This window comes from Gopherus evgoodei, chromosome 7 (genome assembly GCF_007399415.2).
Source record: "Gopherus evgoodei ecotype Sinaloan lineage chromosome 7, rGopEvg1_v1.p, whole genome shotgun sequence".
Lineage (NCBI taxonomy): Eukaryota > Metazoa > Chordata > Testudines > Testudinidae > Gopherus > Gopherus evgoodei.
The window spans coordinates 41,421,677-41,445,071 of NC_044328.1; the positions used below are offsets into that span (position 1 = coordinate 41,421,677).

The window sequence follows — 23,395 nt, forward strand, 5'->3', positions numbered from 1 at the left end:
TAATTACTGTTATATTGCCTATGAGCTTTTTCTCTTAGCGTGGATAACAAAAATCAATTATGAATTAGTTGGAGCTACAACATGGATGACACAACACTGAAGAAAACTGAATATATGCTTATGGGGAGGACAGGTCTGTGTGTGGAGAGGACTGTTCATGCGGATTGTCCTCTGCCACATGAAATGGGAAAGTCCTCTGGGCTTATCATGGATTGTCCAGTCCCACCCTGGACCTCCTGACGTCACTCCCCATGTTCAGGATCTATACTCGAGGAAGCAGAGATTGGGCAGGCTGGGGGCCGAAGTGGGTAGACTGGTGGTAGGTCTTGAAGAATTCTCCCCTTCTGATCTCAGGTTTTCCCAGTAAAAGGTTGATTTATCTTTTATGTGGAGACGCCTGACCTTGGGTTCCACAAGGATCAGTAGGGGAGGGAGTGGAGTCTGTGAGATTTCCTTCCCAGAACCAGCTCCCGCAGGTGGGGGTGGCTCAGGCCATCAATTATTAATGACTCAGTGTCAAGCTGGGAGGAGTTGCGGAGGGAGGTCCACAGAGTTCCATAGTAGTTTCAATGCCATTGCAACATGTTATGGTCTTAAAGGACTGAACGGAGAGCATGCTAATCAGATTTGGAGATGTCATAAATGATAGTTAGAATTTAGCACAGTCTCTACCAGTTAAAATGAGCTGTACTAAATACAACTAGGTTTATTTCAGACAGCTATGAAATGCTTCTTGTAAGGAGGTGCAACCAAACCTACAAATGTGGAAATTGGGGAATGCTAGCCAGGCAGCAGTTGTAAAAAGGGTCTGGTCTTGGTATTTATTATTGCATCAGCTGTATGAAGTATTAATTTGTTGTCAGGAAAGACAACTGCTGTATTTGGTTGTATCAGTGGACAGGATCATGTGAAACAATCAGAATAATTACTGTGCTTTGGCTAAGCATTAATTGGAGCCTGGTGTTGAGTTTTTGTACCACATAACCAAAAACTGGAAAGAATTCAGGGTCGAAAGCAAAACTGATTTAAAGGCTTTAAAAATAAGACTGAGAAAAATTTATGAGACCTGGGCATGTGCAGTTTAAAGGAAAGACAGAAGGGAGACATAATTCTCTCAGTAAACATAAAGACTTGCTATAAAGAAGACTGGGACCGCTAATTATAATCAATCAGTAAAGGTAGAACAAGTAGTAATAGGCTTAAATTGCAACAGGAAAAACTTAAGTTAAATATTAGAAAACTTCTATAACTGTTCAGAACCATTAGGAAAGGACGTTGCCATTTGAGTGATTAATTTACCTTTATTGGAGATACTTTACATCAATTTATCAGAGGACACAGTTCCATTAATCCAGTCTCAGTCTAGCAGACTACCAGAGGCCTCTTCCCACCCAAATTAATCCTTAAGGAGAAGACAGACAGAACTCTTGGGCTATGGCTACACAACCACTGATGTTGGCAAAACTTATGGTGCTCAGGGGATGTGCCTGAGCGAAATAAGCTTCACTGGCATAAGTGGTAGTATGCACAGTGCTATATTGGTGGGAGAGCTTCTCCCAGCGACAGAGCTATTGCCACTCATTGTTTTAATTATGTTGACGGGAGAGCTATCTCCCGTTGGCATAGAGCTGCTACACAAGAGATCTTACACCACCGCAGCTGTGTCAGTACACCTGCGCCACTGTAAATTCTCTAATGTAGACATGGCCTTACTCAAACACACAGCAGAGATAACAAATTTATGGGCAACACACATTTTTACATGTTGTTTAGTTTAATCCTTTGGAAGTTATACTTCAAATCATAATTATTAGTTTGCTACTTTACTAAATGTCAAATTAAGATGTTTGGGGCAGGTTGTGGATTCTGAATTTTGCTGATAATAATTTCAGTAACTTTTTATGTTTAGGTCAGGAAAGACAGTGACATCTTCTAGCCCTGTATATTGGATCTTAAAATCATTACACTTATATGTACAGAAAATTGTAGAAGTCCTGTACAGTTGGGCTCACAGTAACTAAGATATACAAAATATGGCTTCACAGTTTGCGAGGTACAAAAATAATTTCAAAACACGTAATTGGAACTTCCCGAGAAGCTTTTAAACATGTTTTATACAAAATACGTAGTGGATAGAGTGGCTTAAAAGTTCTCATTTGTGATGAACTCTACAATTCATTTGTAACTTTGATGCTCATGAGTTTGTGTTGTACGTATTACTAATGTGATAATCTTTATACCAGGCCAACCATCATGCAATCTATTTATCTTTGTATGTTAGACTAGATATTGTAGATATTTAGCAAAATTACAGAAGAAGGTAGGGCGGGAAGTAAAGAGTTCTGTGTCCAGCTGAAATTGACATCTAAATAGTTATACTAATAACTTCTTGCTTCCTTTTTTTATTAAATCATTTGTGTAAATCAAAGCTTTTGTTGTTATAAAACCAACCTCATTTATGCTGATTTATGAAAGGATGCTGCAAATTCAGTTTTTAGGACATATGGTGCTCGATTTGCAGAGATACTGAGCGCTGACAACTCCAGCTAATGTAAATGGTAGTAGCAGTTTCTTGGAACCTCTGAAAATATAACTCAAAGATTTTATCTTTTGGTTAATGGCATTGTCAAACAGTGGGTTTTAACATTATTGACTGAATGAAGCAGGAGGAGCAGGCTAATTAGAATAGAGCACCTTTGTTCATTCTCTCTCTCTCTCACACACACACACACCCCTTTTAGTTTACTAACTGAAGACCTCAGTAATCGCAATGGTAAAACTGCAGAAGACCGGAGTGTACTGATCATCAGCCTTTTCCCAGCTGCTGTCACATGTCCCAGACTCTGTGAAGGGAAGGAATCACCACAGCAATTTTAGAAGCTTCAAAGATTTCATTTTTATTTTGAAATACATGTTTACTCATTGTCATAGTATCTTTCCCCAATCTGAACCTTAGAGTCCAAAAAATTGGGGTAGCAGCATGAATTCCTCTAAGCTTAATTACTAGCTTAGATCTGATGCACTGCCACCACCCAAAAATATATAGTGTTTTGGGGCACTCTGGTCCCTCCAGAAACCTTCCCTGGGGACCCCAAGACCCAAATTCCTTGAGTCTTACAACACAGGGGAATAAACCATTTCCCTCCCCTTCTCTCCCCCTCCCTTCTCCTTCCCTGTTAAGTACAGACTCAATACCCTTGAGCCTCAACAAGGGGAAAAAATCAAACAGGTCTTAAAAAGCAAAACTTTTAATAAAAAGAAAGGAAAAAAAAAGTAAAAATTATCTCTGTAATTTAGATGGTAAAAGTTACAGGGTCTTTCAGCTTATAGACACTAGAAAAAAGCCTCCCCCCAGCAATATGCAATTTAAAATACTTCCAGCAAAATACACATTTGCAAATATAGAAAACAATCAAAAGACTATAACCGCCTGTTCTACTTAATACTCACTATTCTGAATATATAAGAGACTGTAGCAGGGAGATTGGCAAGAAACCTGGTTGCACGTCTAGTCCCTTCCAGGACCCATAGAGAACAAAGCAAAACCCAAAAAACACAAACAAAGGCTTCCCTCCACCGAGATTTGAAAGTAAGCTGTTTCCTGATTGGTCCTCTGATCAGGTGTCCGGTTCACTGTTTGTTAACCCTTTACAGGTAAAAGAGACATTAACCCTTAACTATCTGTTTATGACAGTCCCAGACTCTGTGAAGGGAAGGAATCACCACAGCAATTTTAGAAGCTTCAAAGATTTCATTTTTATTTTGAAATATGTTTTTACTCATTCGTAATGTCCAAATTAGGATATTTAAGTGAAAACAAAGCTTATGAAAGCTCCAGTGAGGCTGCAGGATTTTCAGCTTCTGAGGAAATCCAATATGGTTGCTACGTGGAGACCATGCAGGATTCACAAATCTGCCACGGTATTTTAGTAATTGCTGAAAACTGATGAGCAAATACTGAACAAAACAACTGGATTCGTTTTTTTTAAACCTGATCAGAGATTGTCATGTCTTTAAATAACCAGCAGTTTTGGTTTCCAAAATTTGAAGCATCCAGCTTTAGAAAGGAATAAACTCTCATATATGAAATTTCTTTGACATCCATTGTCATCTTTATTTTATTTAAATAAAATGTTTCTCTCTTCCATTTTACAGATTCACTTTACATTCTGAAGACGCAGCTATCCTTGGTCTGCTTCCTACATCTTCACTAAAAGTACCCGTTTTAGCTACTGATTTTAATATTGCTGCAGTAATGATGTAGGAAGCAGAATGTCAACTTGATTCTCACTGTTAGGTTGAACTTGGAAGTATTGGAAGTAGTTTGAAAAACAAACTTAGTTTCCTTGGTAAATTGAGCAACAAAGTCAAATGGAGAGAAAACATAAATTAAGTAACAGGCAGCAGAGGTTCTGTATATTTTAAAAATGGTTTTATGTATCTGTTGCATGAAGAATATTATTTGCGCTTCCAGATTGAAAGCTAGTAGAATGGAGAGCTCAAAATGCCCATTCTATTCTAAGAACTAAATGTGACTGCAGAGCTATTTCACTGTAATATTTTATAAATTAATACAGTAGTAGATGTGGAGTGTCGTCTTCTTGCCTAGAAACTATACAGTGTTCCATTTTGTTATGGTTTAAAAGTTCCAAATAAGTAAATGAAGACAGTGGGAGCAAAAGAGTTGTAAGTAGGAATGTGGGTTTTATTATAGTGCAGGAGTAGACAACCTATGGCACGCGTGCCGAAGTCGGCACGCAAGCTGATTTTCAGTGGCACGCACACTGTCCAGGTTCTGGCCACTGGTCCGGGGGGCTCTGCATTTTAATTTAATTTTAAATTAAGCATCTTAAACATTTTTTAAACCTTATCTACTTTACATACAACAATAAAGTTTAGTTATATATTATAGATTTATAGAAAGAGACCTTCTAAAAATGTTAAAATGTATTACTGGCACACGAAACCTTAAATTAGAGTAAATAAATGAAGACTCAACACACCACTTCTGAAAGGTTGCCAACCCCTGTTATAGTGAATGCCATGTGATGTGTTCAACTTCTGACTGTAAGATGACTTTTACTTACTATAGCTATATGTGTGTTGTGTTTCCTTTCTGGGTAGGAGGAAGCTTTTTCTTTTTTCTCTCCTTCCCCTTTTCCTGAGGCCTTGTTGTCATAGAAGAGAATTAAGGTAAAAGTCCTGCATCTTTTCCCTCAACAAAGCACTAGAGACAGTTGAAAACAGAATACTTGTCCATTTTTAATATATATGGAGCCAGGATACGTTTTGTCTCTAATGGTACGGTGGGTTTCCAAATAGTGTTGCAAATGAGTTCTGGGACATGAAGCTTGTCTGAACCACTTAATTAAAGTTTGGAATAAATTTGTCTTTTAATTTAACCAAACATGCCATGGGGAGATTGTCAATGGTAGTTAGGCACGTAGCTTCCACTGAATGTCAATCTAACTGCCATTTGAAAATCCTTGTTCTTCTTCGAGTGATTGCTCATATGCATTCTAGTTAGGTGTGTGCGCGCCGCGTGCACGTTCGTCGGAGAAACTTTTATCCTAGCAACACTCAGCGGGTCGGCTGGGTGCCCCCTGGAGTGGCGCCGCCATGGCGCCGAATATAAACCCCAGCCGACCCGGCCACCCTTCAGTTCCTTCTTACTGCCCATGTCGGTCGTTGGAACAATGGAGTGCGGCTTAGCTGACCTCCACCTTCCCTAGCTACTCGTAGCTGACCTCCACATACCCTAGCTACAGTTCATAGTTATAGTTGTTAATTAGTAAGTGTTGCGGGGTTCAGGGAGTAGCCCCATCCCCACACCCAGTGCCAGAGCTCATGCCTGGCTCACCGGGTCTGAAGCAGTGCTCGGCCTGTCATAGGCCGATGCCAACAGGAGATTCCCCACGACTCCTGTTTGAAGTGCCTAGGGGAATCGCACTTATCGGCTAAGTGCCCAATTTGCAAGGCTTTTAAGCCAAGAACTAAAAAGGAGCGGGACATTAGATTGAAGCAGCTCCTAATGGAAGCGGCCCTGACACCATCGCCCTCGGCACCGAGCACGAGCCAGTCGGTGAGCAGAGGCACCCCTACGGCACCGGGCATCAACGGTACACCTAAGGATTCCCAGCACCGGCCACCACCGGCACCGAAATCGACTCCGCGCCGCTCCCTCTCCCCGAGGTCAAAGATGGCGAAGGGTCAGATGGCAACACCAGCGTTGCAGCCAGAGACTGCACCTAAGTCTGACCGCCCGGCACCAATACCTGCCGCGGCACAGCCAAAACCAGTACCGTCAACTCCAGCCCCATGAGGGCAGTTGAGTCCGGCATCTGACAGCTCCCCGGCACCGGCCGTGGTAGAGCTCATTCTGCCATCTACCCCGGAGACTTTCTCCGCTGCGAGGGACGTGATCGCCATCACCGAGGCGGCACCGCCCCTACCGCCGGTGCAGGTATTGCAGTCCATGGGCAAGCCGACCCTGACCAGACCGCCGTCTGTCAGCGTAGCGGACCAGCACCAATCAAGATCACGGTCCCGCAGGCGCTCTGAGTCGAAACGTCACTCCTGCTCTCGATGTCGCTCTTGGTCCCGGCGCCGGTCCTCGCCACGGCACCGCTCGGACTCTTGGCACTGGTCAGTCTCTCGCTCCCCAACCCGCTACTTGCGGTACTGCTCCAGCTCCTGGCACCGTCCCAGGCACCGTCCCTCCGAGAGCAGGTCAGGGCGTAGAGACTCGAGATCCCAGTCGACCTCCTGGCACCGGGCCAGTCGCAGGTCCCGGTCTCGCTCTCGGTACCGCTCTGCATACCGGCACCGGTCTCCACGATCAAGGCGTGCGAGATCAGTCGGGACTTCAGCTCCAGGCTTTTCTGCTCCACCATGGCCGTCCAGACACACGTCCGTATCCTCCCAGGCGGACAGCTATTATGACCGGGACCGGGATACAGAGGTGCCTACGGAGGTTTTCCAAGACTCTCGCAGGACATAGGACCTCAGCAGTGGTCCTTCTGGACACCCTGGGCATACCACCAAGCCCAGGGTGCCCCCCCTGGTCCAGACCGGCTCTGCTGCCTCAGAACATCGGGCACCAGAGGCCACCATTTTCCCGCCCCCCCCCCCCCGCGGTTGAGTCGGAAGAGCACGCGACACATCCTCTGGACTCCCCGGGGCAGCTGGAGCAGGAGCCGTCCCAGGAGCAGGAGGCCGTCCAGGACCCCCTCGTTCCCTGGTATCCTCCTCCTCCTCCTCACCAGATGAGGCTGTGGCAGGGACCTCGTCATCAGGGCCCTCGCCGATAGACCTCAGGGCCCATCAGGACCTCCTGCGCAGAATGGCCCTCAACATCAACCTCCCAGTGGAGGAGGTCCCGGAAGTCGAGGACCCCATAGTGAGCATCCTCACTGCTGATGCTCCCACCCGGGTCGCGCTGCCATCCATTAAAACCATCCAGGCCACTGCCGACACTCTCTGGCAGTCTCCAGCCTCCATTCCACCGACGACAAAGGGAGTTGAGAGAAAGTACATGGTACCCTCTCGGGGGTATGAGTACTTGTACGTTCATCCTTCTCCCTCCTCCTTAGTTGTCCAGTCGGTCAACGAAAGGGAACGACATGGCCAGCAGGCGCCGGCCCCAAACTCCAAAGAGGCCAGACAGATAGATCTCCTGGGTCGTAAGCTGTACTCAGCGGGGGCCCTACAGCTCCGAGTGGCCAACCAACAGGCTCTACTGAGCCGATACAATTACAACACTTGGGCAGAAGTGGGTAGGTTCTTCGATCTGCTACCCCCAGACTCACGCCAGGAGTTCAACGCGTTCCTGGAGGAGGGAAAGAAAGTGGCTAGGACCTCTCTCCAGGCCTCCCTAGATGCGGCCGACTCAGTGGCCAGAACCTTGGCCTCGGGAATTACCATGAGGCGCATCTCCTGGCTCCAGGTCTCTAACCTACCTCTGGAACCTGCAGTACACCATCCAGGACTTACCCTTTGATGGCAAGGGTTTGTTCTTGGAATAGACCGATCCCAGGCTGCAGAGCCTGAAGGATAATAGAGTCATCATGCGCTCATTGGGGATGCATACCCCCGTAACCCAGCATAGACCCTTCAGGCCCCAAGCACACCGCCCATACTTTACACCTCGGCAGAGGCAGGACCTCAGTAGAAGGCATGGGCGGGGGGGGCCGCAGACGCCAGCCCGGTCCCCAAGGGGGCCAAAACCACGGGCCCTCTAAGGCACCACCGGGCCCCAAGTCCAACTTTTGAAGGTGCGCCCGGGGACAGCGTACCAGTCTCAGGACAGGATCTCTTCCCTCCCTTCTCCAACCATCTCTCCTACTTCCTCCCGGCGTGGTCCCAATTGACATCGGATCTTTGGGTTCTGCGCACAGTGAAGCAAGGATACCACCTCCAATTTGCTTCATCACCACCCTCCCGCCCCCCTTCCAGGTCCCTCTTCAGGGACCCCTCTCACGAGCAAGTCCTCCTACAGGAGGTCCAATCTCTCCTCGCTGCGGGAGCTATAGAGGAGGTACCTTTAGACGAGAGAGGAAAAGGGTTTTACTCCCGCTATTTTCTGATTCCCAAGTCCAAGGGAGGCCTCAGACCTATCCTAGACCTGCGCGAACTCAACAAATGGATGCTCAAGTTGAAGTTCCGCATGGTCTCCCTGGGAACGATTATCCCATCCCTGGATCCTGGAGACTGGTACGCCGCCCTCGACATGAAGGATGCGTACTTCCATATTGCTATCTTTCCACCGCACAGGAAGTACCTTCGCTTTATGGCCAACCAGCAGCACTTCCAATTCACAGTCCTCCCCTTCGGCCTCTCCACAGCCCCGAGGGTGTTCACGAAGTGCATGGCCGTCGTCGCCGCCCACCTGCGCCAGCAACAGATACATGTGTTCCCGTATCTGGATGACTGGCTCCTCAAGGGGACCTCTCAGTCTCAGGTACGGCAGTATGTCAATATAGTTACGGACCTATTCTCCCGGTTGGGTCTACTCAACACCGAGAAAACCACCCTGGTCCCCACACAGAGGCTGGACTTCATAGGGGCAACGCTGGACTCCACTCAAGCCAGGGCCTACTTGCCTCAGCCCCGCTTCCAAGCGATCGTATCAATCATACGAAGCTTACAGGCCTCTCCAATCACCTCAACTCGCACCTGCCTCGGACTCCTGGGGCATATGGCCGCATGTACTTATGTGACCAAGTATGCCAGACTCCGCATGAGACCCTTCCAAATGTGGCTCCATTCGGTCTTCCGCCTGGGCAGGGACCCTATAGACATCCTGGTGACAGTTCTCCCCAGCCCCCTCCGCTCCCTCGATTAGTGGCTAACTCCATCCCTGGTATTCGCAGGGATGCCGTTCCATCCACAGCCACCTTCGATGACCTTGACAATGGATGAGTCATCCCTCGGTTGCGGGGCCCATCTAGGTCACCTGCGCACCCAGGGCCTTTGGTCATCCCAGGAGCTGACACTCCATATAAACGTCTGGGAGTTGAGAGCAGTCCGCCTTGCGTGCCAGGCGTTCCAACAACATCTTCACGGCCGTTGTGTTTCGGTGTTCACGGACAACACAACGGCCATGTACTACATCAACAAACAAGGAGGGACCCGCTCATCTCCCCTGTGTCAGGAGGCCATTCAACTCTGGGACTTCTGTATAGCCCAGTCGATAGGCCTAGTGGCGTCCTTTTCTTCCGGGAGTCCGGAACGCTCTGGCGGATCGACTCAGCCGGTCCTTTCTATGTCACGAATGGTCAGTAAAACCGGACGTCATCCATTCACTCTTCCGGAGGTGGGGATTTCCCCGCGTAGACCTGTTCGCCTCCTGCTCGAACAGGAAGTGCCAGGAGTTTTGTTCCTTTCAGGGTCTCTCTCCAGGGTCAATCACGGACACATTCTTCCTGTCGCGGAGGCACCACCTATTGTATGCCTTCCCTCCATTTCCCCTGGTGCACAAGGTCCTGTTGAAGCTCCGCAGGGACAAAGCGCATCTGATCCTGATCGTGCCTGCGTGGCCCAGACAGCACTGGTTCACCACCCTGCTAGATCTGTCCGTGGACACCCCAGTTCCCCTCCCTCTCCTCCCAGACCTGATCACGCAAGACCACGGCAGGCTTCGTCACCCAGACCTGCAAGCCCTCCACCTCATGGTGTGGCTCCTGCATGGCTAAACACGGCGGAGTTGAGCTGTTCCACTCTGGTTCAGCATATTCTCCTCAGCAGCAGGAAGCCTTCCACCCGCTTCACATACTTGGCAAAGTGGAAACGCTCCTCTTGCTGGTGCACAACTCAGGGTGTTGCTCCTTCGGAGGCCTCGATTCCCACGGTCCTAGACTACCTCTGGTACCTTAAGCAACAGGGCCTGGCGACATCCTCTCTGAAGGTGCACTTAGTGGCCATATCCACTTTCCGGCCAGGTGAGGGTGGCCACTCCGTGTTCTCCCACCCCTTGGTCTCTCGGTTCATTAAGGGCCTAGAGCGTCTCTATCCCCCCGTACATCGCCCTGCCCCTACCTGGGATCTTAATTTGGTCCTAACCAGACTTATGCTCCCACCATTTGAGCCGCTAGCGACTTGCTCGCTCCTGTACCTATCATGGAAAACAGTCTTCCTGGTGGCCATTACATCGGCCAGGCAGGTCTCCGAGCTGAGAGCACTCACGGTGGACCCGCCCTACACTGTTTTTCATAAAGACAAGATACAGCTGCGCCCTCGTCCGGCGTTCCTCCCTAAGGTTGTGTCTGCCTTCCATACCAACCAGGACATTTTCCACACGGTCTTCTTTCCGAAGCCCCACTCTTCTCAGCGGGAGCAGCAACTACCCTCCTTAGATGTACGCAGGGTTCTTGCCTTCTATATTGAGCGAATAAAGCCATTCCGAAAGTCCCCCCAACTGTTTGTGGCTGTTGCAGAATGGATGAAAGGCCTGCCAGTCTCCTCCCAGAGGATCTCCTCCTGGGTGACTGCATGCATCCGCACATGCTATGACCTAGCTCATGTCCCTTTGGGCCACCTCACAGCACACTCTACTAGAGCTCAAGCGTCATCAGCCGCCTTCCTGGCGCGCGTGCCTATCCAGGAGATATGCCGAGCAGCGACCTGGTCATCGGTCCACACCTTCACCTCGCACTACACGCTGGTCCAGCAATCTAGAGATGATGCAGCCTTTGGCGCAGCAGTTCTGCATACTGCCACATCTCACTCCGACCCCTCCGCCTAGGTAAGGCTTGGGAATCACCTAACTGGAATGAATATGAGCAATCACTCAAAGAAGAAAAGACGATTACTTACCTTTGTAACTGTTGTTCTTCGAGATGTGTTGCTCATATCCATTCCAAACCACCCTCCTTCCCCACTGTCGGAGTAGCCGGCAAGAAGGAACTGAAGCGTGGCCGGGTCGGCTGGGGTATATATTCGGCGCCATGGCGGTGCCACTCCAGGGGGCGCCCAGCCGACCCACCGAGTGTTGCTAGGGTAAAAGTTTCTCCGACGAACGTGCACGTGGCGCGCACACACCTAACTGGAATGGATATGAGCAACACATCTCGAAGAACAACAGTTACAAAGATGAGTAACCGTCTTTTGTCACCTTTGCCCCATCCCAGCCAGGCCATTTAAAAATACTCTGAAGTATTCAATTCAAGTGTTAGTGCTAATTTCTCTTCTTTACATACAGATTTACATACCTGAAAGATGGAATAGCCTTTAGGAACTCCTCTTTCCTGCTGTAGAGGATATTTATTAATAATTTGGTGCCCTTATAAACGTTAAAACCTCTTATTTTACATTTAATTTTTGGTGGAGATGAGGCTGAGGATGATAGGAAAAGAGGGAAAGTCTTTTCACCTTTTTCATGCATACTAACTATGCACCTTTACAAAACTCCAATGGATTGCTTCTCCAGAACAATAAATAAAGCCAGTTCTGCAGCAGTTTGCAGATAAATAATATATTACAGCCGGTCAAATAAAGCTTTGAGTAAATGCTTCTTTATAATGTCATATGTTGCAAGTTCGGCTATTACTCCACAAGTTCAGGTAAAAACACAAAAATGATCCGTGAGATCTCTTTGATTGCTTGTTACACATGTTTTGTGTTTGTAGCTCTTTTCCCCACACACCCCGAAAATTTCACAGCATTAGTAATATTTTGACTTTATGGTTGCTGGTTGATTACCTGAGATCATGGTCGAGGGACAATTCTCTGAGCTTTTCTCTACAAACTAAAAGGCCTAATGTAGCTTCATTTTTCTTTTTCATCCGCAAATAAGCAACACATGAATCTTTAAATACATATTTTGCTTGTGATGTCAGGGGAAGTCTTACAAAACCAAAAGCCCTTTTGAAACACAAAAGTTGAAATGTTCATATATAGGATTAATTCAATATGAAGGGGTGCCAATTACAAAACTAAGATGTGTGTTTGGCATTACTTTTGATGTTCAAAAGTTAAGGAATACATTCTATTTGTAGGTAACAAATATAGGTTTCGGTACTGCGTCTGGAGTTTAAAGAACATGCAAATAAAAATCTGTATATATGTGAGCACTAGGTTTCCTGATATCTGTATCTGTAATATCCTTTTTAAAATTGCCTGATGAACATACGTGCATTTTCTTGCTTTTATAAAATATTCTGGTTCAGTAGCTTTTGCATTAGAGCAGCATTTACATGTGAGAAATGACACAGTAGTGAGTATGGATGTAACTGTGCGGAATTCACTGACATCGCTGGGAGTCGAGGGAGTTCAGCAGCTTGCAGAATTAGGCTCTATGATACAGTATCCTGTCATGTTTAGCAACTCCATTACTTTGTCAGCATGGTTTAGTTTGGCCTTGTTAGCATGGTTTAGTATTCTTGGCCTTGGCTAAGAAAGTCACATATTGGAGTTCAGCGCTAGAAACTGAGCTGATTTCTTCAGTTCATAGCCTCTGGGCCAGCATGTAGAAGAGAGATTGAACAGAGGTTGCTTCGCCAAGCTGTTCTGACTGCGTGGGGAAGTTAAAAGCCCTTTGACATTTTTCATAAAAATAAGCAGTAACACTGCGGTCCTGTCATAAACAGATAGCTAAGGGTTAATGTCTCTTTCATCTGAAGCACCTGACCAGAGGACCAATCAGGAAACCGGATTTTTTCAACTCTGGGTGGAGGGAAGTTTGTGTCTGAGTCTTTGTTGTCTGTCTGCCTGCTTTCTCTGAGCTTTGGAGAAGTAGTTCTGTTTTCTAATCTTCTGTTTCTAAGTGTAAGGACAAAGAGATCAGATAGTAAGTTATATGGTTTCTTTTCTTTGGTATTTGCATGAATATAAGTGCTGGAGTGCTTTGATTTGTATTCTTTTTGAATAAGGCTGTTTATTCAATATTCTTTTAAGCAATTAACCCTGTATTGTGTCACCTTAATACAGAGAGACCATTTGTATGTATTTTTCTTTCTTTTTATATAAAGCTTTCTTTTAAGACCTGTTGAAGTTTTCTTTACTGGGAAATTTCAGGAAAATTGAGTCTGTACTCACCAGGGAATTGGTGGGAGGAAGAAATCGGGGGGGGGGAGATCTGTGTGTGTTGAATTGGCTAGCCTGATTTTGCATTCCCTCTGGGTGAAGAGGAAAGTGCTTTTGTTTCCAGGACTGGAAACGGAGAGGGGGAGTCACTCTGTTTGGATTCACAGAGCTTGTGTCTGTGTATCTCTCCAGGAGCACCTGGAGGGGGGAAGGGAAAAAGGATTTATTTCCCTTTGTTGTGAGACTCAAGGGATTTGGGTCTTGGGGTCCCCAGGGAAGGTTTTTCAGGGGGACCAGAGTGTCCCAAAACACTCTAATTTTTTGGGTGGTGGCAGCAAGTACCAGGTCCAAGCTGGTAACTAAGCTTGGAGGTTTTCATGCTAACCCCCATATTTTGGACGCTAAGGTCCAAATCTGGGACTAAGGTTATGACATGGTGTAGCAGCGGTTGCGAGATAGACAGAATCCAGAAGCCAGTAGGAATATTATATTTTTCTCTTCTCTGCTAAGGGCTTTTTAGCAGAGAGAAACAGTTTGGTTTTAAAAGGGAACCAGAGAGAATTTTTTTTTTCTGCTCTCTCTGGCAGTTTGTGGCTTGCATGTTAAGCAAGAAGTCGTTAAGGGCTATCACGAGTCTTTTGTCACGCAATAGCACTCCCATTGAGAGTCATACCAGCACTATATAAATGCAAATAAAGTGGTTTTTCAGGTTTACTTAACATTGAAGATTAGCTAAAGGCACTGTTGCTAGGCAGACTTCAGGAGGCAACAGAGAACCTGCAGTTCAGAGGATAAACACCGGAGGGCACTCCAACACAAGAAAACAGGAATCATGACTTCTAAGGCAAAAATTAAGGCCGAAGAGCAATTCAAAGAAGCTGAACACAGGCGACAAATGGAGATGAAAGAAAGAGAAGAACAAATCAAAGAGGCAGCCCACAAAAGAAAACTAGAAGAAGGAGAGGTGGCCCACCGAAGGAAACAAGCAGAAGAAGAGTTGGCCCACAGAAGGAAGCACGAAGAAGAAGAGGCAGCCCACAGAAGACAGATAGAACTCCAGAGGGAAGCCCACCAACAGGCCATGGAATTAGAAAAGGCTAAGCAACAGACTCCAGCCAATCCTAACAACCCATCGCCCATTATTGCTCCACAGCACAGGAAATTTCCCACCTACAAGGCAGGTGATGACACCGAGGCCTTCTTGGAAAATTTTGAAAGAGCCTGTCTTGGGTACAGCATCCCCGAAGACCAGTACATGGTAGAATTAAGGCCACAACTCAGTGGACCTTTAGCAGAGGTGGCAGCTGAAATGCCTAAGCAGCAAATGAATGACTATAAACTTTTTCAAACCAAGGCCAGATACAGGATGGGGATAACCCCAGATCATGCCCGTCGGCGCTTCAGAACCCAAAAGTGGAAACCAGAGGTGTCATTTCCCAAACACGCCTACTACATTGCAAAAAACTATGAGGCCTGGATAACAGGAAACAACGTTCAAACCTTGGAAGAACTGCACCTCCTCATACAAATGGAGCAGTTCTTGGATGGTGTTCCTGAAGACATCACACGGTACATACAAGATGGAAAACCCAAAGATCTCGCTGAGGCGGGGGAGATTGGAGCCAAATGGATGGAACTGGCAGAAAGCAAGAAAGCTACTGTCAAGGGGAACGATTACCCCAGGGGGCACACAGACCATAAACCCTACAACCGAGGACAGCCAAAGACCCCACATACCACCCAAGTAAAGCCACAGACACCCTACCCTTCCACCTCACCAGTCTCCAGTAACTCACCTCGGCCCAGTGACCCATCAGATGGAAGATGCTTTAAGTGTAATGAACTGGGACATATCAAGGCCAACTGTCCAAAGAACACCATGCGAGTGCAATTCATTACACCACCATCACCCCAAAGATCCCCAGGCCCAGATGCCTCTCAAATACCCTTGGAGCGAAGGGAAAATTTGAGTGTGGGCGGAAAGAAGGTTACTGCGTGGAGAGACGCGGGGGCACAAGTGTCAGCTATCCACCAATCCTTCGTTGACCCCAAATTCATCAACCCAAAGGCCAAAGTGACAATTTACCCCTTCATGTCACAAGCTGTAGACTTGCCTACAGCTCAACTGCCTGTCCAGTACAAAGGCTGGTCAGGAATGTGGACTTTTGCAGTCTATGACAATTATCCTATCCCCATGCTACTGGGGGAAGACTTGGCCAACCAGGTGAGGCGGGCCAAGAGAGTGGGAATGGTTACACGTAGCCAAATGAGGCAAGCTTCCAGACCCATTTCTGTTCCTGGGCCGTCCACAGACGCCCCGTCTGTGTTACCAGAGACCCAGACAGAGGTAGTGGACCCGGATTCCATGCCTACCACTGAAACAGCCACAGCATCTCCAGTCCCAGGCCCGGAACTGGAACAGCAACCAGCACCAGCAATTGCAACCCCAGCTTCAAACTCAACGCCAGAGGGCGCCAGCGAGCCCAAACTGGCAGAAGCAACAGACAGCCATACCCAAAAGGCTCAGCCAGAGCCTGAAATACCCTCAGGTGCACCAGCGGAGAGCGGTTCACCAGCAACGGAAACAACCCCATCACCTACATCGCTTCCAGAGGGACCAAGCCCAAGTCCACAGTCTGAGGAAGAACTGGTGACCCCAGCCTCAAGGGAACAGTTCCAGACTGAGCAGGAAGCAGATGACAGCCTTCAGAAAGCTTGGGCGGCGGCACGGAACACCCCACCGCCTCTCAGCTCTTCTAATCGATCCCGGTTTGTTATAGACCAAGGACTTTTATACAAGGAAATTCTTTCTGGTGGACACCGGGAAGAATGGCAGCCGCAAAAACAGTTGGTGGTTCCAACTAAGTACCAGGGGAAGCTCTTAAGCTTAGCCCATGATCATCCCAGTGGCCATGCTGGGGTGAACAGAACCAAGGACCGGTTGGGGAAGTCATTCCACTGGGAGGGGATGGGCAAGGATGTTGCCAAGTATGTCCGGTCTTGTGAGGTATGCCAAAGAGTGGGAAAGCCTCAAGACCAGGTCAAGGCCCCTCTCCAGCCACTCCCCATAATTGAGGTCCCATTTCAGCGAGTAGCTGTGGATATTCTGGGCCCTTTCCCAAAAAAGACGCCCAGAGGAAAGCAGTACGTACTGACTTTAGTGGACTTTGCTACCCGATGGCCAGAAGCAGTAGCTCTAGGCAGCACCAGGGCTAACACTGTGTGCCTGGCCTTAACAGACATCTTTGCAGGGTAGGTTGGCCCTCCGACATCCTTACAGATTCAGGGTCTAATTTCCTGGCAGGGACCATGGAAAAACTGTGGGAAACTCATGGGGTGAATCACTTGGTTGCCACCCCGTACCACCATCAAACCAATGGCCTGGTGGAAAGGTTCAATGGAACTTTGGGGGCCATGATACGAAAATTCATCAACGAATTCTCCAATAATTGGGACCTAGTGTTGCAGCAGTTGCTGTTTGCCTACAGGGCTGTACCACATCCCAGTTTAGGGTTTTCACCATTTGAACTTGTGTATGGTCACGAGGTTAAGGGACCATTACAGTTGGTGAAGCAGCAATGGGAGGGGTTTACGCCTTCTCCAGGAACTAACATTCTGGACTTTGTAAGCAACCTACAAAGCACCCTCCAACACTCTTTAGCCCTTGCTAGAGAGAACCTAAAGGATGCTCAGGAAGAGCAAAAGGCCTGGTATGACAGACATGCCAGAGAACGTTCTTTCAAGGTAGGAGACCAGGTTATGGTCTTGAAGGCGCAACAGGCCCATAAGATGGAAGCATCATGGGAAGGGCCATTCACGGTCCAAGAGCGCCTGGGAACTGTAAACTACCTCATAGCATTTCCCAATTCCTCACTAAAGCCTAAAGTGTACCATGTTAATTCTCTCAAGCCTTTCTATTCCAGAGACTTACAGGTTTGTCAGTTTACAGTCCAGGGAGATGATGCTGAGTGGCCTGACGGTGTCTACTACGACGGGAAAAAAGACGGTGGCGTGGAAGAGGTGAACCTCTCAACCACCCTGGAACGTCTGCAGCGGCAACAAATTAAGGAGCTGTGCACTAGCTTCGCCCCATTGTTCTCAGCCACCCCAGGACGGACTGAGCGGGCATACCACTCCATTGATACAGGTAATGCTCACCCAATCAGAACCCCACCATACCGGGTGTCTCCTCATGCCCGAGCTGCTATAGAACGCAAGATCCAGAACATGCTACAGATGGGTAAAATCCGCTCATCTACCAGTACATGGGCATCTCCAGTGGTTCTAGTACCCAAACCAGATGGGGAAATACGCTTTTGCGTGGACTACCGTAAGCTAAATGCGGTAACTCGTCCGGACAACTATCCAATGCCACGCACTGATGAGCTATTGGAGAAGTTGGGACGTGCCCAGTTCATCTCTACAATAGACTTAACCAAGGGGTACTGGCAAGTACCGCTAGATGAACCTGCCAAGGAGAGGTCAGCATTCGTCACCCATGCGGGGGTGTATGAATTCAGTGTCCTTCCTTTCGGCCTTCGAAATGCACCCGCCACCTTCCAGAGGCTGGTAGATGGTCTACTAGCTGGACTGGGAGAATTTGCAGTTGCCTACCTCGATGATGTGGCCATTTTTTCAGACTCCTGGCCCGAACACCTACTACACCTGGAAAAGGTCTTTGAGCGCATCAGGCAGGCAGGACTAACTGTTAAGGGCAAAAAGTGTCAAATAGGCCAAAACAGAGTGACTTACCTGGGGCACCAGGTGGGTCGAGGAACCATAAACCCCCTACAGACCAAGGTGGATGCTATCCAAAAGTGGCCTGTCCCACGGTCCAAGAAGCAGGTCCAATCCTTCTTAGGCTTGGCCGGATACTACAGGCAATTTGTACCACACTACAGCCAAATCGCTGCCCCATTGACTGACCTGACCAAAAAGACCCAGCCAAATGCAGTTAAGTGGACTGATGAGTGTCAAAAGGCCTTTACCCAACTTAAGGCAACGCTCATGTCTGACCCTGTGCTCAGGGCCCCGGATTTTGACAAACCATTCCTAGTAACCACAGATGCATCTGAGCGTGGTATAGGAGCAGTGCTCATGCAGGAAGCAACAGATCACAACTTCCATCCTGTCGTGTTTCTCAGCAAGAAACTGTCTGAGAGGGAAAGTCACTGGTCAGTCAGTGAAAAGGAATGCTATGCCATTGTGTACGCCCTGGAAAAGCTACGCCCATATGTTTGGGGACGGCGGTTCAAACTACAAACTGACCATGCTGCACTAAAGTGGCTTCATACTGCCAAGGGGAACAAGAAGAAACTTCTTCGTTGGAGTTTAGCTCTCCAAGATTTTGATTTTGAAATTCAGCACATCACAGGAGCTTCTAACAAAGTAGCTGATGCACTCTCCCGTGAGAGTTTCCCAGAATTCAGTAGTTAAATAGTGTTCTTAAAATGTAGAAGTCTGTTAGTTATATACTTAGGGGTATATGTAAAGGTGCATGTGTTGTATTAATCTGTTTATTTTCAATGACAGGTCCTGACCATCAAACTCCCTTTCAGTAAAACCAGTTTTGATTTCTGAGAACATGAACTATTGCTGGTGACTTACAAGCTTTTCTGTTTTCCTAGGAATTGCTCTACCACCAATCTCTTAACTTGTTGTTTTGTAAAGTGTCTGAATACCTTCAATATGAAAGCCACAATATGAAACCAAATTATTTTATTGACTTTTTCACACTATAGTATCGAATTTGTAAAAGACTCTGTCTATGAAGTGCATAAAACTAGAATATTTCAGAGAGGGAGCAGAAAGATTTTTGTATTCTCTTTGCAGGTTTTTTTGTTTGTTTGTTTTTACAAATATAGCACACAAGCTTTTACTGTTTGTCTTGTGTATCCTGGTGGTGGTAAGAAATCAAGAATGTAGCTGATTGCCAGGCCTCCCATGAACCAGACTACATTCATTTTCTCTAGCTTTGAGGTGAGTAGCAGAACAGTTTGAAATTTTACTAAGGAATTACCATACTGGATCAAACCAGTGATCCATGTAGTTCAGTATCCTGTCCCTAACAGTAGCCAGTAACAGATGCTTCAGAAGAAGTTATAAGAAACCCTATGGGGGAAATTATGGGATAATCTGCCCACAGAGGAAATTTCTTCATAACCCTATTGATTAAATCTTGGGTTTCTATTCTGAAGTATGAGGATTTAGAACTCTAATGTAAATGTGGAATTCTCATTTTCTAAATGAACATTTGAAAGCTACACTTTCCATTACTCCCTCATGGCAAGGTGTTCCTCACTTGTGTTGCAGAAGTTTCCTTTTCTTTTTTTAAATTTGTTGCCTTTCAGTTTAATTGAATGGCCCCTTGCTCTTGATTTCATTGCATTTTTGTGTAGATTGTGTATATTTGTTAGTAGCTCAGCACTTCATTCCTTCAGAACTCTTGGATATAGCCATCTGATCATGGTGGTGTGTTGCTCTTTAAAGTATCAGTTTGTTCCAGCACACTCTTTTGGGACACCTCCATCTCAGACAATATTTGATCTTTATCAACTGAAAAGAGTAAGAGCAAAATCTTAAACACCCCCCTGCACACACACACTCCCCATTGAAATTAATAGTAAAACTCATTGACTGCAGCAGAGTCAGAATTTCACCCTAAGTCTGGTGTAGGTATCTCCCTAGCATCTTTTGTAGTGAAGGCAGATGCAAAGAAATTTTTTGGCTTCTCTTATCCTCATTAATTGCTCCCTTGTTGTCCAGTGGGCATCAGTTCTCTGGCAAGCTTCCTGCTTCCAATATACTTAAATAATTTATCTATTAATTTTCACTACCATAACTGCTAGTGGAATTATTGCAAAGGAATCCCTTATGCTCACAGTAGTTACATTTGTTTGGGGAACAGAATTTATTTTGAATGTACAGGCTAAGGGGAGGTAAGTCAGGAACTCACCAAGTAACTCAGAAGTTGGGGTTTTTTTGTGGAAAGAGGGGTTCTGGACAGAACCAATTCCTAGTTCCATTAGCAGCTTCCTCTAACCAGCATTGCTTTGTTGCTATTGTGATGTTTTATAGAACAGCTTCAAGTTATATTAGATATAATTTGTGTGGATGTTTATGTAACAGCTTTAAACTGAATTCCCCACTCTTGAATGACTATATGATCTAACAACCAGTTTAGATTCAAGCTTGGCCTTGAGACATCCTTGAATGTAGAGAGCCCTGATTCTGCTCAACTGTGTATGGTAACTGTTCACAAAACTTGCATTCCTGAGACAGGATCTGACTGGGACTCCCTGTTCCAGATATAGCTATAGTTAGTAAGCCATCTTTATGGAAATGATGTTCGGAATCTCTAAGGCGTGATTCCTTTGGCATCTTGCTGTTTGTTTGACAGAAGTCTATTTTTATCTTAATGTCAGAGGAGAAATTGCTTGTTCTCAGCATTGGCTACATTATAATAATACATGTGAGAATGTTCCCTACATTAAAAAGATATACTGTCCTAACCAATATGGGATAAAGAAGCCTTCATTAATGTAGTAATAGTCAGGTATTTACCCTACTTTTGTTACTACGACTACTGATATTGGAAGACTTGCTTTTTTGACTTATGTAGGAAAATGTATATTTAGACTGGGGATTCTGGAAAGCCTATTTTTCTCACAGTTGTTGGATGGCTTAGAAAATGGACACACAATTTTTTGTGCAAAGCCTGTTATAGCAGCTATGCACCTCATTTTGAATTTTGTGGTGAAGAGGGAAGAACGCTGCTGCTGTTCAGTAGGGATCTGGCAGGAAAGTGGAATAATAGATTCCAGTTTTAAAATAAAACTGAGCCTAGTTATGACTGTCTCATTGCAGCATTTGATATTTGTGGGGAAGCTTCAGCTATTGGTCCCCAGAGCTGAGCTCCCTGGAGCTAGGGAAAGGGCCCTCTCAGTAGCTCCTCATCCTGTTAGGAATTTGCTTCCTCAGGCAATTGCTCAGGCCTTGTTTTCACTAGGAAAAAAAGGTGTGTCCTTGTGTGAGCCAATACCTGGTAACTAACAGGAGGGAAATGCCTAATAAAGACACAGCAGTTTGTAGTTCTGACATGTTAGCAGGCTGAGGTAAACCCTCAGCTTCCCTATAATCTTTACCTCAACCTGTCTACTTGTGTTCAAAGTACAGATTGACTTGTCTTCAATAGGAGTTTACCTCATAATAGTCACCTCATATTAAAACAGCCTTTTTTCCTAGTGAAGGCACTCGCACAGAGTGGATCTCTCCACTGGTTGTCTTATACTTATCCAGATGCTGGTATCCCTCTGGAATTTTTTCCATTGTTAGTACAGTCCAATTCTATTGAGAATAAAGGTGGAGGGTGCAGAGAATGTACTCTCTATTTTGCGTAAGTACTATGGTCTTGATTCTCCACTCCATCTAAGCTGCTCTTGACATAGTGAAAAGGGGGGGAATTAGGGGAGCTAATTGCAGCTCCCTAATGCAGGGCTGCCTGGCTCTGGTGCAAATTAGGGCTACATAGGGACAGACGTTCTTTGCATCATTGGAAGACAGGGCGTAGTTGCCTCCTGCCAAGTCCCATTCCCAGCGTGCAAGGGAGGATAGGGGAGCTAGCAGCATGTACTGACAAAGCTCTCATGGACAGAGAAACTTCATTGATTGTTTCCAACCAGTTTTGTGCATTAAGCACACAGTGGCCTGAGCAAACTGGAGAGTCTGGCTGCCTTTACATTTTGTTAAGGAGCACTCAGATGCTATGGTTGGTAATGGCATCTCCTAAATGTTTAATGAAAAATTATTTTTAAACTTACATTCAGATGTGTAGTGATCTGTATTGTCCTGTTGTGACATCATTATGTCCTTGGAAAACACTGAAAAATAATTCATTTATGCACCTGATACAGTATGAAAAGTGACAGCTTGGGAAGCCCATTGCCTAGTGACAATTCCATGGATGTCTTAAGGAATTTTGTTTCTTCACCCTGCATTGCATTTGTTTTCTTAGCTGTTATTGATCAGTGTAGCACTGAAGTCAACTGCCATTTTGATAGCCCTCCAAGTCTGTCTCATAGTAACGTTGCTTGAATTATCATTTTCCCCTCCCTTTTGTATTGACAGCAATGAAAATAAATCAGCTGTCTGTCAAACCCACCCTGTTGTGTTGAGCTTAGAACCTTTGGGAAGTCCCCTCTATATCCCTCTTTAAACAGAGCACCTAAAGCTCTGTTTGGACAAACTGCTTTTTTGCAGTCTGGTTCTGATGTGAGTTGGGCAAGTGTTTCTTCAACTCAGATTCTGATCTTCTCATTGTATATCACTGGAGACAGGAAATTATTCATGCTTCTGAATAGAAATCATCAATCTAAATAATGCTTCTGATCTCAAAGTGCTTTATTTAAAAAGGCAAAAAATGTATATTGGCAGGATAGAACCAAGAGTAACTAAGCATTTTTGATATTTTTTATTGGAACAGCTGAACATGATTATGTAATTTGCCTCTGGTGGGAGAAAACTGGTGTTTGTCTTGTAGGAGGTTGTCTGTAATCAAAGTGCAGCAATTGATGGTGGATAGAGGAATCTGGTAGTGTTCTTAGAATCATAGAATATCTGGGTTGGAAGGGACCTCAGGAGGTCATCTAGTCCAACCCTCTGCTCAGATCAAAGCAGGACCAATCCCCAGACAGATTTTTGCCCCAGATCCCTACGCGACCCCCTTGTTGCAGGGGGGTGCAACAGTTGGGGTTCGTTTGCCCGGTGTGCGTATCCCCAATGACCACACCGGAGTGGAGAAGCAAGTATCTTTATTTGAGTCTGTCATAAACAGATAGCTAAGGGTTAATGTCTCTTTCACCTGAAACACCTGACC

The 23,395-nt window shown here is 46.2% G+C and overlaps 1 protein-coding gene across 6 annotated transcripts in view; it reads left to right on the plus strand.

Annotated features, from left to right (window-relative positions):
- MICU1 (mitochondrial calcium uptake 1) overlaps window positions 1–23,395 on the plus strand; it is a 232,325-nt gene that overhangs the window by 148,941 nt on the left and 59,989 nt on the right. The window lies entirely within an intron of this gene.